This window comes from Bubalus bubalis, chromosome 2 (genome assembly GCF_019923935.1).
Source record: "Bubalus bubalis isolate 160015118507 breed Murrah chromosome 2, NDDB_SH_1, whole genome shotgun sequence".
Lineage (NCBI taxonomy): Eukaryota > Metazoa > Chordata > Mammalia > Artiodactyla > Bovidae > Bubalus > Bubalus bubalis.
In genome coordinates, this window is record NC_059158.1 from 150,854,458 (window position 1) to 150,872,455 (window position 17,998).

At 38.7% G+C, this 17,998-nt stretch overlaps 1 pseudogene; it reads right to left on the reverse strand.

The window, feature by feature from the left end:
- Positions 1–16,674: 16,674 nt before the first annotated feature.
- LOC102405789 lies at positions 16,675–17,197 on the reverse strand (annotated as a pseudogene).
- Positions 17,198–17,998: the final 801 nt, after the last annotated feature.

The window sequence follows — 17,998 nt, forward strand, 5'->3', positions numbered from 1 at the left end:
ATTTTCACTCTCCTCTCTCACTTTCATCAAGAGGCTCTTAGGTCCTTCTTCACTTTCTGCCATAAGGGTGGTGTCATCTGCATATCTGATGTTATTGGTATTTCTCCCAGCAATCTCAGAGAAGGCAATGGCACCCACTCCAGTCTTGCCTGGATAATCCCATGGATGGAGGAGCCTCGTGGACTGCAGTCCATGGGATCACTAAGAGTTGGACATGACTTAAGCAACTTAGGAGCAGCAGCAGCAGCCCAGCAATCTTGATTCCAGCTTGTGCTTCATCCAGCCCAGCCTTTCTCATGATGTACTCTGCATATCAGTTAAATAAACAGGGTGACAATATACAGCCTTGACGTACTCCTTTTCCTATTAGGAACCAGTCTGTTGTTCCATGTCCAGGTCTAACTGTTGCTGCCTGACCTGCATACAGGTTTCTCAAGAGGCACGTCAGATGGTCTAGTATTCCCATCTCTTTCAGAATTTTCCACAATTTATTGTGATCCACACAGTCAAAGGCTTTGGCATAGTCAAAAAAGGAGAAATAGATGTTTTTCTGGAACTCTCTTGCTTTTTTGATGGTCTAGCAGATGTTGGCAATTTGATCTCTGGTTCCTCTGCCTTGTCTAAAACAGCTTGAACAGCTGGAAGTTCACAATTCAAGTATTGCTGAATCCTGGCTTGGAGAATTTTGAGCATTGCTTTACTAGCATGTGAGATGAGTGCAATTGTGCGGTAGTCTGAGCATTTTTTGGCATTGCCTTTCTTTGGTGTTGGAGAAGACTCTTGAGAGTCCCTTGGACTACAAGAAAATCCAACCAGCCAATCCTAAAGGAAATAAGTCCTGGGTGTTCATTGGAAGGACTGATGTTGAAGCCGAAGCTCCAATATTTTGGCCACTTGATGCGAAGAGCTGACTCATTTGAAAAAACCCCTATGTAGGGAAAGATTAAGGGCAGGAGGAGAAGGGATGACAGTGAATGAGATGGTTAGATGGCATCCCCAACTCAATGGACTTGAGTTTGAGTAAACTCCAGGAGTTGGTGATGGACAGGGAGGCCTGGCATGCTGCGGTTCATGGGGTCGCAAAGAGTTGGACATGACTGGGAGACTGAACTGAACTGAACTGAATGTATATGTCTATTAAAATTTGAATTGCTGGGTGACAGGACTTATGTTTATGTTTAGTAGATATTGTTATATTCCAAAGTTATTGTGTCAGCTTATACTCCCACACCCATTGTTTGAGAACTCCAGTGTCTTTTGTTGTTCAGTTGCTAAATGTCTCCAAATCTTAGCGACTTCATGGACTGTAGCACAACCAGGCTCCTCTTTCCTCCACTGTCTCCTGGAATTTGCTCATATTCATGTTCACTGAGTTGCTGATGCTATCTAACCATCCCATCCTCTGCTTCCCCCTTCTCCTTTTGTCTTCTATCTTTTCCAGCATCAAGGTCTTTTCCAATGAGTCAGCTCTTCACATCAGGTGGCCAAAGTATTGGAGCTTCAATTTAGCAATATCACTTCCATGAATATTCAGGGTCGATTTCCTTTAAATTTACTGGTTTAGGTTTTTCATAGCTTTCCTTTGAAAAAAGAAGTGTCTTTTTTTTTAAATTTTATTTTATTTTTAAACTTTACATAATTGTATTAGTTTTGCCAAATATCAAAATGAATCCGCCACAGGTATACATGTGTTCCCCACCCTGAACCCTCCTCCCTCCTCCCTCCCCATACCATCCCTCTGGGTCATCCCAGTGCACCAGCCCCAAGCATCCAGTATCGTGCATTGAACCTGGACTGGCAACTCATTTCATACATGATATTTTACATGTTTCAATGCCATTCTCCCAAATCTTCCCACCCTCTCCCTCTCCCACAGAGTCCATAAGACTGTTCTATGCATCAGTGTCTCTTTTGCTGTCTCGTACACAGGGTTATTGTTACCATCTTTCTAAATTCCATATATATGCATTAGTATACTGTATTGGTGTTTTTCTTTCTGGCTTACTTCACTCTGTATAATAGGCTCCAGTTTCATCCACCTCATTAGAACTGATTCAAATGTGTTCTTTTTAATGGCTGAGTAATTCTCCATTGTGTATATGTACCACCACTTTCTTATCCATTCATCTGCTGATGGACATCTAGGTTGCTTCCATGTCCTGGCTATTATAAACAGTGCTGCGATGAACATTGGGGTACACGTGTCTCTTTCCCTTCTGGTTTCCTCAGTGTGTATGCCCAGCAGTGGGATTGCTGGATCATAAGGCAGTTCTATTTCCAGTTTTTTAAGGAATCTCCACACTGTTCTCCATAGTGGCTGTACTAGTTTGCATTCCCACCAACAGTGGAAGAGGGTTCCCTTTTCTCCACACCCTCTCCAGCATTTATTGCTTGTAGACTTTTGGATTGCAGCCATTCTGACTGGTGTGAAATGGTACCTCATAGTGGTTTTGATTCACATTTCTCTGATAATGAGTGATGTTGAGCATCTTTTCATGTGTTTGTTAGCCATCTGTATGTCTTCTTTGGAGAAATGTCTATTTAGTTCTTTGGCCCATTTTTTGATTGGGTCATTGATTTTTCTGGAGTTGAGCTGTAGGAGTTGCTTGTATATTCTCGAGATTAGTTGTTTGTCAGTTGCTTCATTTGCTATTATTTTCTCCCATTCTGAAGGCTGCCTTTTCACCTTGCTAATAGTTTCCTTTGATGTGCAGAAGCTTTTAAGGTTAATTAGGTCCCATTTGTTTATTTTTGCTTTTATTTCCAATATTCTGGGAGGTGGGTCATAGAGGATCCTGCTGTGATGTATGTCAGAGAGTGTTTTGCCTATATTCTCCTCTAGGAGTTTTATAGTTTCTGGTCTTACATTTTGTTCTTTAATCCATTTTGAGTTTATTTTTGTGTATGGTGTTAGAAAGTGTTCTAGTTTCATTCTTTTATAAGTGGTTGACCAGAGTTCCCAGCACCACTTGTTAAAGAGATTGTCTTTAATCCATTGTATATTCTTGCCTCCTTTGTCAAAGATAAGGTGTCCATATGTGCGTGGATTTATCTCTGGGCTTTCTATTTTGTTCCATTGATCTATATTTCTGTCTTTGTGCCAATACCATACTGTCTTGATAACTGTGGCTTTGTAGTAGAGCCTGAAGTCAGGCAGGTTGATTCCTTCAGTTCCATTCTTCTTTCTCAAGATCGCTTTGGCTATTCGAGGTTTTTTGTATTTCCATACAAATTGTGAAATTATTTGTTCTAGCTCTGTGAAGAATACTGTTGGTAGCTTGATAGGGATTGCATTGAATCTATAAATTGCTTTGGGTAGTATACTCATTTTCACTATATTGATTCTTCCAATCCATGAACATGGTATATTTCTCCATCTGTTAGTGTCCTCTTTGATTTCTTTCACCAGTGTTTTATAGTTTTCTATATATAGGTCTTTAGTTTCTTTAGGTAGATATATTCCTAAGTAGTTTATTCTCTCCGTTGCAATAGTGAATGGAATTGTTTCCTTAATTTCTCTTTCTGTTTTCTCATTATTAGTGTATAGGAATGCAAGGGATTTCTGTGTGTTGATTTTATATCCTGCAACTTTACTATAGTTATTGATTAGATCTAGTAATTTTCTGGTGGAGTCTTTAGGGTTTTCTATGTAGAGGATCATGTCATCTGCAAACAGTGAGAGTTTGAATTCTTCTTTTCCAATTTGGATTCCTTTTATTTCTTTTTCTGCTCTGATTGCTGTGGCCAAAACTTCCAAAACTATGTTGAATAGTAATGGTGAAAGTGGGCACCCTTGTCTTGTTCCTGACTTTAGAGGAAATGCTTTCAATTTTTCACCATTGAGGATAATGTTTGCTGTGGGTTTGTCATATATAGTTTTTATTATGTTGAGGTATGTTCCTTCTATTCCTGCTTTCTGGAGAGTTTTTATCATAAATGGATGTTGAATTTTGTCAAAGGCTTTCTCTGAATCTATTGAGATAATCATATGGTTTTTATTTTTCAATCTGTTAATGTGGTGTATTATGTTGATTGATTTGCGGATATTGAAGAATCCTTGCATCCCTGGGATAAAGCCCACTTGGTCCTGGTGTATGATCTTTTTAATGTGTTGTTGGATTCTGACTGCTAGAATTTTGTTAAGGATTTTTGCATCTATGTTCATCAGTGATATTGGCATGTAATTTTATTTTTTTGTGGGATCTTTGTCAGGTTTTGGTATTAGGGTGATGGTGGCCTCATAGAATGAGTTTGGAAGTTTACCTTCCTCTGCAATTTTCTGGAAGAGTTTGAGCAGGATAGGTGTTAGCTCTTCTCTAAATTTTTGGTAGAATTCAGCTGTGAAGCCATCTGGACCTGGGCTTTTGTTTGCTGGAAGATTTTTGATTACAGTTTCAATTTCCATGCTTGTGATGGGTCTGTTAAGATTTTCTATTTCTTCCTGGTCGAGTTTTGGAAAGTTGTACTTTTCTAAGAATTTGTCCATTTCTTCCACGTTGTCCATTTTATTGGCATATAATTGTTGATAGTACTCTCTTATGATCCTTTGTATTTCTGTGTTGTCTGTTGTGATCTCTCCATTTTCATTTCTAATTTTATTGATTTGATTTTTCTCCCTTTGTTTCTTGATGAGTCTGGCTAATGGTTTGTCAATTTTATTTATCCTTTCAAAGAACCAGCTTTTGGTTTTGTTGATTTTTGCTATGGTCTCTTTTGCTTCTTTTGCATTTATTTCTGCTCTAAGTTTTAAGATTTCTTTCCTTCTACTAACCCTGGGGTTCTTCATTTCTTCCTTTTCTAGTTGCTTTAGGTGTAGAGTTAGGTTATTTGTTTGACTTTTTTCTTGAGGTGTGCCTGTATTGCTATGAACTTTCCCCTTAGGACTGCTTTTACCGTGTCCCACAGGTTTTGGGTTGTTGTGTTTTCATTTTCATTCGTTTCTATGCAAATTTTGATTTCTTTTTTGATTTCTTCTGTGATTTGTTGGTTATTCAGCAGCATGTTGTTCAGCCTCCATATGTTGGAATTTTTAATAGTTTTTCTCTTGTAATTGAGATCTAATCTTACTGCATTGTGGTCAGAAAAGATGCTTGGAATGATTTCTATTTTTTTGAATTTACCAAGGCTAGCTTTATGGCCCAGGATGTGATCTTTCCTGGAGAAGGTTCCATGTGCGCTTGAGAAAAAGGTGAAATTCATTGTTTTGGGATGAAATGTCCTATAGATATCAATTAGGTCTAACTGGTCTTTTGTATCATTTAAAGTTTGTGTTTCCTTGTTAATTTTCTGTTTAGTTGATCTATCCATAGGTGTGAGTGGGGTATTAAAGTCTCCCACTATTATTGGGTTATTGTTAATTTCTTCTTTCATACTTGTTAGCATTTGTCTTACATACTGCGGTGCTCCCGTGTTGGGTGCATATATATTTATAATTGTTATATCTTCTTCTTGGATTGATCCTTTGATCATTATGTAGTGACCTTCTTTGTCTCTTTTCACAGCCTTTGTTTTAAGGTCTATTTTATCTGATATGAGTATTGCTACTCCTGCTTTCTTTTGGTCCCTATTTGCATGGAAAATCTTTTTCCAGCCCTTCACTTTCAGTCTGTATGTGTCCCCTGTTTTGAGGTGGGTCTCTTGTAGACAACATATGTAGGGGTCTTGTTTTTGTATCCATTCAGCCAGTCTTTGTCTTTTGGTTGGGGCATTCAACCCATTTATGTTTAAGGTAATTACTGATAAGTATGATCCCGTTGCCATTTACTTTATTGTTTGGGGTTTGAATTTATACACTGTTTTTGTGTTTCCTGTCTAGAGAATATCCTTAAGTATTTGTTGGAGAGTTGGTTTGGTGGTTCAGAATTCTCTCAGCTTTTGCTTGTTTGAAAAGCTTTTGATTTCTCCTTCGTACTTGAATGAGATCCTTGCTGGGTACAATAATCTGGGCTGTAGGTTATTTTCTTTCATCACTTTAAGTATGTCTTGCCATTCTCTCCTGGCTTGAAGAGTTTCTATTGAAAGATCAGCTGTTATCCTTATGGGAATTCCCTTGTGTGTTATTTGTTGTTTTTCCCTTGCTGCTTTTAATATTTGTTCTTTGTGTTTGATCTTTGTTAATTTGATTAATATGTGTCTTGGGGTGTTTCGCCTTGGGTTTATCCTGTTTGGGACTCTCTGGGTTTCTTGGGCTTGGGTGATTATTTCCTTCCCCATTTTAGGGAAGTTTTCAACTATTATCTCCTCAAGTATTTTCTCATGGTCTTTCTTTTTGTCTTCTTCTTCTGGGACCCCTATGATTCGAATGTTGTAGCATTTAATATTGTCCTGGAGGTCTCTGAGATTGTCCTCATTTCTTTTCATTCGTTTTTCTTTTATCCTCTCTGATTCATTTATTTCTACCATTCTATCTTCTAATTCACTAATCCTATCTTCTGCCTCTGTTATTCTACTAAGTGTTGCCTCCAGAGTGTTTTTAATTTCACTTATTGCATTATTCATTATATATTGACTCTTTTTTATTTCTTCTAAGTCCTTGTTAAACCTTTCTTGCATCTTCTCAATCCTTGCCTCCAGGCTATTTATCTGTGATTCCATTTTAATTTCAAGATTTTGGATCAATTTCACTATCATTATTCGGAATTCTTTATCAGGTAGATTCCCTATCTCTTCCTCTTTTGTTTGGTTTGGTGGGCATTTATCCTGTTCCTTTATCTGCTGGGTATTCCTCTGTCTCTTCATCTTGTTTAAATTGCTGAGTTTGGGGTGTCCTTTCTGTATTCTGGCAGTTTGTGGAGTTCTCTTTATTGTGGCGTTTCATCGCTGTGTGTGGGTTTGTACAGGTGGCTTGTCAAGGTTTCCTGGTTAGGGAAGCTTGTGTCGGTGTTCTGGTGGGTGGAGCTGTATTTCTTCTCTCTGGAGTGCAATTTCATAGCTGAAGTAATTGTCTCAAGAGATTTTGGAGCCCAAGAAAATAAAGTCTGTCACTGTTTCCAATTTTTCCCCTTCTGTTTGCCATAGAAACCTCTATGCAGGTCAGGAAGCAACAGTTAGAACTGGACATGGAACAACAGATTGGTTCCAAATAGGAAAAGGAGTACATCAAGGCTGTATATTGTCACCCTGCTTATTTAACTTATCAGACATGACTGAGCGACTGAACTGACTGATAACTGATTTAACTTATATGAAGAGTACACCATGAGAAATGCTGGGCTGGAGAAAGCACAAGCTTGAATCAAGATTGCCAGGAGAAATATCAATAACCTCAATATGCAGATGGCACTATCCTTAGGCAGAAAGTGAAGAAGAACTAAAAAGCCTCTTGATGAAAGTGAAAGAGGAGAGTGAAAAAGTTGACTTAAAGCTCAACATTCAGAAAACAAAGATCATGGCATCTGGTACCATCACTTCATGGCAAATAGATGGGGAAACAGTGTCAGACTTTATTCTGGGGGGCTCCAAAATCACTGCAGATGGTGATTGCAGCCATGATATTAAAACACACTTACTCCTTGGAAGGAAAGTTTTGACCAACCTAGACAGCATATTAAAAAGCAGAGACATTACTTTGTCAACAAGGGTACATCTATTCAAGGCTATGGTTTTTCCAGTAGGCATGTGTGGATGTGAGAATTGAACTATAAATAAAGCTCAGCCCTGAAGAATTGATGCTTTTGATCTGTGGTGTTGGAGAAGACTCTTGAGAGTCCCTTGGACTGCAAGGAGATCCAACCAGTCCATCCTAAAGGAGCTCAGTCCTGGGTGTTCATTGGAAGGACTGATGTTGAAGCTGAAACTCCAATACTTTGGCCACCAGATGCAAAGAGCGATCTCATTTGAAAAAACCCTGATGCTGGGAAAGATTGAGGGCAGGAGGAGAAGGGGATGACAGAGGATGAGATGGTTGGATGGCATCACCGACTCAATGGACATGGGTTTGGGTAGACTCTGGCATTTGGTGATGGACAGGGAGGCCTGGCGTGCTGCGGTTTGTGGGTTCGCAAAGATTTGGACACGACTGAGCGACTGAACTGAACTGAACTGAACTGATGGGATCGGATTTCATGATTATGGTTTTTTGAATGTTGAGTTTCAAGTCAGATTTTTCACTCTCCTCTTTCACCCTCATCAAGAGGTTCTTTAGTTCCTCTTCACTTTCTGCTATTAGAGTGTTATCATCTGCATTTCTGAGGTTGTTGACATTTGTCCTGTCAATCTTGATTCCAGCTTGTGTCATCAGCCTGGGATTTCGCATGATGTACTCTTCATAGAAGTTAAATTATCAGGGTGGCAATATACAGCCTTGACTTACTCCTTCCCAGTATTGAACCAATCAGTTATTCCATGTCCAGTTCTAACTATTGCTTCTTGACCTGCATATAGGTTTCTTAGGAGACAGGTAAAGTAGTCTGGTATTCTAATCCTTTTAAGAATTTTCCAGTCTGTTGTGATCCACACAGTCAAAGGCTTTAGCATAGTCAATGAAGCAGAAGTAGAAGTTTTTTTCTGGAAATCTCTTGGCTTTTCTACAAGGCAGCAAATATTGTCAATTTGATCTCCAGTTCTTCTGCCTCTTGGAAACTCAGGTTGTATATTTGGAACTTCTCTGTTCGGGTACTGCCAGTGACTTTACATTTGTACAGATACTTAATAGTGTCAGTTCTTGTAGCAGGTTGTTATTTCAATGGGATGTTATTTCATTGTAATTTCACTTTACATTTTCCTGATGATTATTGTGGTTGATAATATTTTGTATGCTTACTGGTCAATATGCAAAATGCTTCTTAAGCCTCTTGTTCATTTTTTATTGAATTGGTCTCTTTGCCTTTTGCATGTGTTTAATTATTTTCTCTCAGTGGCTTATTTTCACATTCTCTGCTGGTATTTCTTAATGAACATGTTCTTAATTTTAATGAATTCCAATATATCAATGTTTCCTGTGTACGTAGTGCTTACGTTTGTATGTGTCCTTTTTAAGGTAACTTTGGATAGCCCCCAAGGTCGCTAAGATAATATTCTTGGTTATTTTCAAGAAATTTATAATAACTCTTTATATTTTGATGAAAAATTCATCAGAGATTGATTTGTGTATGATATGACCTACCTGGAGAAGGAGATAGCAACCCACTCCAGTATTCTTGACTGGAGAATTCCATGAACAGATAGCCTAGCAGGCTATATAGCCTATGGGGTCGCAAAGAGTCGGACATGCCTGAGCAACTAACAGGTACATACACATGACATATAAATAATGGTCATTTATTCCCATGAAAGTGAAAGTGAAACTGAAGTCCCTCAGTTGTGTCCTACTCTTTGCGACCCCATGAACTGTAGCCTACGAGATTCCTCCATCCATGGAATTTTCCAGGCAAGAGTACTGGAGTGGGTTGCCATTTCCTTCTCCAGGTAGTCTTCCCCACCCAGGGATTGAACCTGGGTCTCCCATATTGCAAGCAGATGCTTTTACCATCTGAGCCACCAGGTAAGCTCCCCCATTTAGTCCCATATGCATATCCAATTGACCCAGCACTGTTTGTTGACAAGAGTATCCTACCCACACTGCACTGCAAGGCTACTTTTGTAGTATAAGCAAGTGACTGAATAGATATGACTTTGCTTCTGAATTCTCTATTCCGTTCCATTGGCCTAATTGACTATAATTATCACTTTGTCTGCTATAGATATATGATACATCCTGACAGTTGCATAAGTCATTCTAGTTTGATTTTTAAGATATGCTATTTTATCAAAATTTTAGATTCAGTATGTTAATTTTCCCCAAAACTTACTGTGTTGCTTGAGTAATTGATACATTTAGGGAAGGTTGGCGTATTTACAATGTTAAGTTTTTCAGTTCATGTGCATTATATACTCTACCATATAGTTACTCCCTTTTTACTAGGTCTTTACTTTTCTAAAAAAATGATTTGCAGTTGTATGTATAATTTATATCATTTGTTAGAGTTATTATTGAGTGATGTTTCTTGATGCTACTGTACATTATTTCATTGATCAAACTTCAGTTTTTCTGGAATATGTAAATATAATTGATATGTTAATGTTTTCATGTTGAATTCACATCAATAATTCAGCAAACTCATTTATTCCAACAGCTTCCTGAATATTATTTTGGACTTATTATGTGTCAAACCATGTTATTTTGCAAATATGTACATAAGTTTTATTGCTTTGTATTGTTCTTTCTGATCCCATATTTTCCTTTTTTTCCATTGACTTAATTGTACTAGATAGATTTTCAAGTCAAAAATTGAATAGAAGATAAGGAAATGCCATCATTACTGATAGTAGAGGGAAGGGTTTCAATATTTCAGCAAGTATGTTACTGATTCTAGACATTTCATGAGGCCCACTGCATTCACACCATTTTCTCAGACCTGAGAATATGCTCTCTGCACCCTAAAAATAACAGTTTCCTCACTATTTTCCAGATCTGGCAGGTTTTAATGAAAGTGCTTGCACAGAAGCTACCACGTTACCTTGCTTCACGCCTTTCATGACATTGATGACTTTCTGCTCTATTTTCTAGGTCATTCCATATGATTAACAGGTTTCTCTTTCTGTTTTTTCTTTGTGTGCTTCCTTTTCTGTAAATTACTGTGACCATACACTTAATATTTTTTTTAAATAAGCAGTGATCTGCAATGAATAACCATTCAAAGTACAAATGACGTATCAGAGACATCATTATCAGCCATAGCTGAGCACTGAATACCCTATGACTGTGTGACACCTTGTGTGTTAGAAAACACCCCGCCTCCTAGCCATATTTAGGTCATAACACTGGATTTGTGATTTTAACTTTCTTGAGAATGAGGCCATGTGATTCAATGGGGAATTCAGAGAAAGCCTAACATTTGAGAACTATGCCACTTAATTATATCTGTTATTTTTATTTTTCTGTGTTTTCTTTCCATGCCATGCTCCCTTCTCCATGATGTCTCTTCCGGTTGATTCTATTATATTAAAGATTTATCTGCTGCTGCTGCTAAGTCGCTTCAGTCGTGTCCGACTGTGCGACCCCATAGACGGAAGCCCACCAGGCTCCCCCATCCATGGGATTCTCCAGGCAAGGACACTGGAGTGGGTTGCCATTTCCTACACCTCTATTATACTATCATTATTAAGGTTGTAGTAAGTTGCTATAGGGTTCAATTCCCATCTTAAAATGTGAGGTACCCTGGAGGATCAGTGCAGTGTTTTGCTCATTTTTATTTATCCTGTAAAGACTTACCATACATTTTCAAAATTGCATGAAATTGATTAAAATAGGAACTTGTTGTTTTAGTCACTAAGTCTTGTCCAACTCTTGTGATTTCATGGACTGTGTAGCCCACTACGATCCTCTTTCCATGGGATTTCCTAGGCAAGAATACTGGAATAGATTGCCATTTCCTACTCCAGGGAATTTTCCGGACTCAGGGACTGAACCTGCATCTCCTGCATTGGAAGGCATATTCTTCACTACTTCATCAGGGAACCCCAAAATAGAAACTAAATGCGTGCTTCTTAACTTAATTATGGGACAGTTCAGTCAAGTGCTTTAGAAAATAATCATAATACTACATGGTATTATTTGTCCCTCCTATTTTTTCCCATCCAGGACCCCCCCAGAAGATGCATCAGGAATTTAGCATATCTGCTAATTTTGGAGTACTACTGAGACTGTACTCAACTTGATGGCATGTTGAAAATTATATTTTATATAATATTAACCAAATAATTATATTTTTCTATAAATACTTGCAAATGAAGTAAAAGGAAACATGTAAACTCAAGTATGAGCTTTGCATGTTCTTAGGTGGTTTTATTCCAAATTACTTTTTAAATGAATCTTCTTGACTCATTGTCAAAGTTCTTTTGTTTTTGATCTAGATTTTAATGAGGAAAGATATTTGGTCTTTTTTCCCCTTTTAACTGTTTGGATTTTTTTTTTAAGAACCAGATTTTTTTAGGTGTGTGATATAGGTGATATCTCTGATTCAGTAGAACCTTTCTTGCCTTAATGTCACCCTGAACTAATCAGGTCCTGGGGGATATTTGGTCACTTCTCCAGAGACATTCATCAGTGCTAATGGGCCCAGGTCATCCTGCCCATTTGTTTTTGTTTAAAAACAGATGGCCCTGATATCAGGGGTATCTTATAAGTTTATCAGTTATTTTTCTTTAATCTCTGAGGATTAAATTTATAAATGCAAATATAGATAATCTTTGTAATAAATAGTAAAGTTTGTAATTTATAAGGTGAGATACTTTAAAAAATTGTTCTTTAGTCGCTAAATCATGTCCAACTCTTTCGAACCCCATGGACTGTCACCCACCAGGCTCTTCTGTCCATGGGATTCTCCAGGCAAGAATACTGGAGTGGGTTGGCATTTACTTCTCCAGGGGATCTTCCTGACTTGGGGATCAAACCCACATCTCCTGCATTGGCAGCTGGATTCTTTACTGCTGAGCCACCAGGAAAGCCCTTTTAAAAAATTAAATAATGTTTAATAAACAAAAAATTCATTGTGTCTACAAATGGCATTCAATGAATAGTAAAATCACAAAGCATATAACTGAGGAATACATATTTTTATTTTGTATATTATATTTAAATTTTTTCATATCAATGGAAAAAGTATAAATATTGAAATTGAGGCAAAGAATCACAAATGGACAGGCATGTATAACTAAAACTATTATTGTTTAATATTTTCATCCATCTAGTCAAAGCTTTGGTTTTTCCAGTAGTCATGTATGGATTTGAGAGTTTGACTATAAAGAAAGCTGAGTGCTGAAGAATTGTTGCTTTTGAACTGTGGTGTTGGAGAATACTATTGACAGTCCCTTGGACTGCAAGGAGATCCAACCAGTTCATCCTAAAGGAGATCAGTTCTGATTATTCATTGTAAGGACTGATGCTGAAGGTTAAACTCCAATTCTTTGGCCACCTGATGTAAATGATTGACTCATTTGAAAAGACCCAGATGCTGGAAAAGATTGAAGGCAGGAGAAGAAGGGGCCAACAGAGGATGAGATAGTTGGATGGCATCACTGACATGTGAACTGAACATGGACATGTTCAGTTCAGTTCAGTTCAGTCACTTAGTCGTGTCTGACTCTTTGTGACCCCATGAACTGCAGCACGCCAGGCCTCCCTGTCCATCACCAACTGCTGGAGTCTACCCAAACCCATGTCCATTAAGTCGGTGATGTCATCCAACCATCTCATCCTCTGTCGTCCCCTTCTCCTCCTGCCCTCAATCTTTCCCAGGATCAGGGTCTTTTCCAGTGAGTCAGCTCTTCATATCAGGTGGCCAAAGTATTGGAGTTTCAGCTTCAACATCAGTCCTTCCAATGAGCACTCAAGACTGATTTCCTTGAAAATGGACTGGTTGGATCTCCTTGCAGTCCAAGGGACACTCAAGAGTCTTCTCCAACACCACAGTTCAAAAGCATCAATTCTTCAGCGCTCAGATTTTTTTATAGTCCAACTATCACATCCACACATGACTACTGGACATTTGTTGACAAAGTAATATCTCTGCTTTTTAATATGCTGTCTAGGTTGGTCATAACTTTCCTTTGAAGGAGTAAGTGTCTTTTAATTTCATGTCAGCAGTCATCATCTGCAGTGATTTTGGAGCCCCCCAAAATAAAGTCAACCACTGTTTCCACTGTTTCCCCATTTATTTCCCATGAAGTGATGGGACTGGATATCATGATCTTGGTTTTCTGAATGTTGAGCTTTAAGCCAACTTTTTCACTCTCCTCTTTTACTTTCATCAAGAGGCTCTTTAGTTCTTCTTCACTTTCTGCCATAAGGGTGGTGTCATCTGCATATCTGAGGTTGTTGATATTTCTACTGGCGATCTTGATTCTAGCTTGTGCTTCTTCCAGCCCAGCATTTCTCATGATGTACTCTGCATATCAGTTAAATAAGCAGGGTGACAATATACAGCCTTGACATACTCCTTTTTCTATTTGGAACCAGTCTGTTGTTCCATGTCCAGTTCTGACTGTTGCTTCCTGACCTGCATACAGGTTTCTCAAGAGGCAGGTCAGGTGGTCTGATATTCCCATCTCCTTCAGAATTTTCCACAGTTTATTGTGATCTACACAGTCAAAGGCTTTGGCATAGTCAATAAAGCACAAATAGATGTTTTGCTGGAACTCTCTTGCTTTTTCCATGATCCAGAGGATGTTGGCAATTTGATTTCTGGTTCCTCTGCCTTTTCTAAAACCAGCTTGAACATCTGGAAGTTCACAGCTCACATATTGCTGAATCCTGGCTTGGAGAATTTTGAGCATTGGTTTACTAGTATGTGAGATGAGTGCAATTATGCAATAGTTTGAGCATTCATTGGCATTGCCTTTATTTGGGATTGGAATGAAAATGGACCTTTTCCAGTCTTGTGGCCACTGCTGAGTTTTCCAAATTTGCTGACATATTAAGTGCAGCACTTTTACAGCATCATCTTTTAGGATTTGCAATAGCTCAACTGGAATTTCATCACCTCTACTAGCTTTGTTCGTAGTGATGCTTCTAAGGCCCACTTGACTTTGCATTCCAAGGATGTCTGGCCTTAGGTGAGTGTGAGTGATCATGCCATTGTGAGTTTCTGGGTCATTAAGATATTTTTTATACAGTTGTTCTGTGTATTCTTGCCACCTCTTTTCAATATCTCTGCTATTGTTAGCTCCGTACCATTTCTGTCCTTTATTGAGCCCATCTTTGCATCAGATGTTCCCTTTTTTCCTCTAATTTTCTTGAAGAGATCTCTGGTCTTTCCCATTCTCTTGTTTTCCTCTATTTCTTTGCAATGATTCCTGAGGAAGGCTTTCTTATCTCTCCTTGCTATTCTTTGCTATTATCTTATTATCCTTGCTTATCTGTCCTTGCTATTTCTTATCTCTCCTTGCTATAATGGTCATTTAGATGACCATTATATCTACACTGTGGACAGGAATCCCTTAGAAGAAATGGAATAGCCATCATAGTCAACAAAAGAGTCCGAAATGCAGTAGTTGGATGCAATCTCAAAAATAACAGAATGATCTCTGTTCATTTCCAAAGCAAACCATTCAATATCATGGTAATCCAAGTCTATGCCCCAACTTGTAATGCTGAAGAAGCTGAAGTTGAAGACCTACAAGATTTTCCAGAACTAACACCCCCCAAAAGATGTCCTTTTCATTATAGGAAACTGGAATGCAAAAGTAGGAAGTCAAGAAACACCTGGAGTAATAGGCAAATTTGGCCTTGGAGTACAGAATGAAGTGGGGCAAAGGCTAATAGAGTTCTGCAAGAGAACACACTGGTTATAGCAAACACCCTCTTCCAACAACACAAGAGAAGACTCTACATATGAACATCACCAGATGATCAACACTGAAATCAGATTGATTATATTCTTTGCAGCCAAAGATGGAGAAGCTCTATACAGTCAGCAAAAACAAGACTGGGAGCTGACAGTGGCTCAGATGATGAACTCCTTAGTGCCAAATTCAGACTTAAATTGAAGAAAGTGGGGAAACCACTAGACCATTGAGGTATGACCTAAATCAAATCCCTTATGATTATACAGTGGAAATGAGAAATAGATTTAAGGGACTAGATCTGAAAGACAGAGTGCCTTATCATCTATGGGGGAAGTTTGTGACTTTGTACAGGAGACAGGGATCAAGACCGTTGCCAAGAAAAAGAAATGCAAAAAAAGCAAAATGGCTGTCTGAGGAGGCCTTACAAATAGCTGTGAAAAGAAGAGAAGTGAAAAGCAAATGAGAAAAGGAAAGATATACCCATTTGAACGCAGAGTTCCAAAGAATAGCAAGGAGAGATAAGAAAGCCTTCCTCAGCAACATGAGTTTGAGTAAACTCTAGGCATGGGTGATGGACAGGGAGGCCTGGCGTGCTGTAGTCCATGGGGTCGCAAAGAGTTGGACACAACTGAGTAACTGAACTGATGCTTATCAAGTATATGGCCTTGGGAAAATCACCTGTTGAGCTTCTCAGTACTAAATTTTTCAACAGAGTTAAAGATAATCTTCAAGAATTTGTTCTGTTGATTCATTAAATTTGGATCAGTACTCTCATCTTCATAAGTGTTTGATACCTTTGATATTGTCCACTTCCCTTTATTTTGTCCCTTCTCATTTGTTTGTATTGGCCTGCAAATTTATCATTCCCATTAACATGAACCAATTAAGATGGAAATGTTAACAGTAGTAATTCCCAGGCGGTGCTAGTGGCAAGAACCAGTCAGCCAATGCAGGAGACATAAGAGACATGAGTTTAATCCCTGGATTGGGAAGATCTCATGAAGTAGGACATGGCATTCCACTCCAGTAATCTTGCCTGGAGAATCTCATAGACACAGGAGCCTGGTGGGTGACAGTCCATAGGGTTGCAAAGAGCTGGACATGACTAAAGCCATTTAACACATACACACACATATACACATTAACACTAGTAGCTCCATTAATTGTGTGTTATGTATAATGCAATACAATGTATATTTTGCTCTTTAAACAGCTCCTCAAAGTAGTAGTTGGCTTTTCTCTGAAAAAAAAAAAAAAAAAAAAAAAAAGATAGCTAATTACAGCCTATCTCCTTTTTGTTGTTTTTGTTGTCTGAAGTTTATTGACAATATTGCAGCACTATAGAAAGTTTCAAACAGCTCCACTTGGTGTTTTGAAATTCATCCCAAAGATAGGCTGAGTGACCTGCAGATTGGACAGATTGCCAAAGTCCAAGAGCTTCAGTGTTTCCTTAGTGTCAGGACCTATTAATACTTCAGTGATCTCCTGATCCAGACTGAGATCTCAGGCACATAATTATCCCTCCTCTCTTTCTCTTCCTCCTGCAGCTTGATGGAGATACCTCTTACCGGGTCCCTCTGAATCCACTTCATCAGATGTTTGACAGAGCCTGTGATCTTGTTGCAGAGCTTCTTGCTGGGAATAATGGCAGCCTCCTCACACACATGCTTACTGGTGTGGAATTCATTGCCCAAGCTTGTGCAGTACTTCTCAGTGATGACCCAGGCTGCATTCTTCTTGGTTTTGGTGTGAATGTGATCCATATTGGCAGGTTCTTGGTACAAGAACTCACCCTACCTCCTTTCTAAGCCCTAAACCAATTGTGGAGTAAACATAGGTATCTGTGTATGTGCATGCATGCTCAGGTGCTTCAGTCATGTCTAATTTTTTGCAACCCCATTTGGACCATAAGCTTCCCTGGTGGCTCAGAGGTTAAAGCGTCTGCCTGCAATGCCATAGCCTGCCAGGCTCCACTGTCCATGGGATTTTGCCAGCAAAAACACTAAAGTGGGTTGCTATGCCCTCCTCCAGGGGATCTTCCCCACCCAGGGATCAAACCCATGTCTCCTGCACTACAGGTGGATTCTTTAATGCTGAGCCACCTGGAAGCCCAGACATAGGTATCTGAGGGGGATTAAAATATCTTTCAGCTGGAATGCAGGATTGGATAATGCAACAATGCAATTGGCCTCCAGGCATACATTTCCCCCTGAATTTAGACCGGATTCCCCACATGCAAGTAAATTCTCAGAAAAGATACCTTGCCAGGTCCATGAAATAATCTCCCATAACTTTTAACTCAGAGAACATTTGAATTCTAAATGTTGACTGATTTGGGCTTCCAAACTCGCTTTTAGAAGAAAATCCTCTGAGCTGACTAACAGCATTAATGTATGAATACAAGAAGAGAATGCTTTAGTTATGCAAACAAGATATAATAGACAACAGATGGGAATAGTCACTTGAATAACTTAACACTTCCCAGTAGATGGATGTGATCAATGGTGTCAAATTCTTTGTATCTCTCCAGTCAGATTAATAAATTTCTACATCTATCAGGGAGATGTATATAATACAAGGGACATAGAAACAGATATTTCCAAGGTGTTTCTTCAAAACTGTTCCTTTCTAGGGAGTAAAATGGATGTCAGTTCAGTTCAGTTCAGTCGGTCAT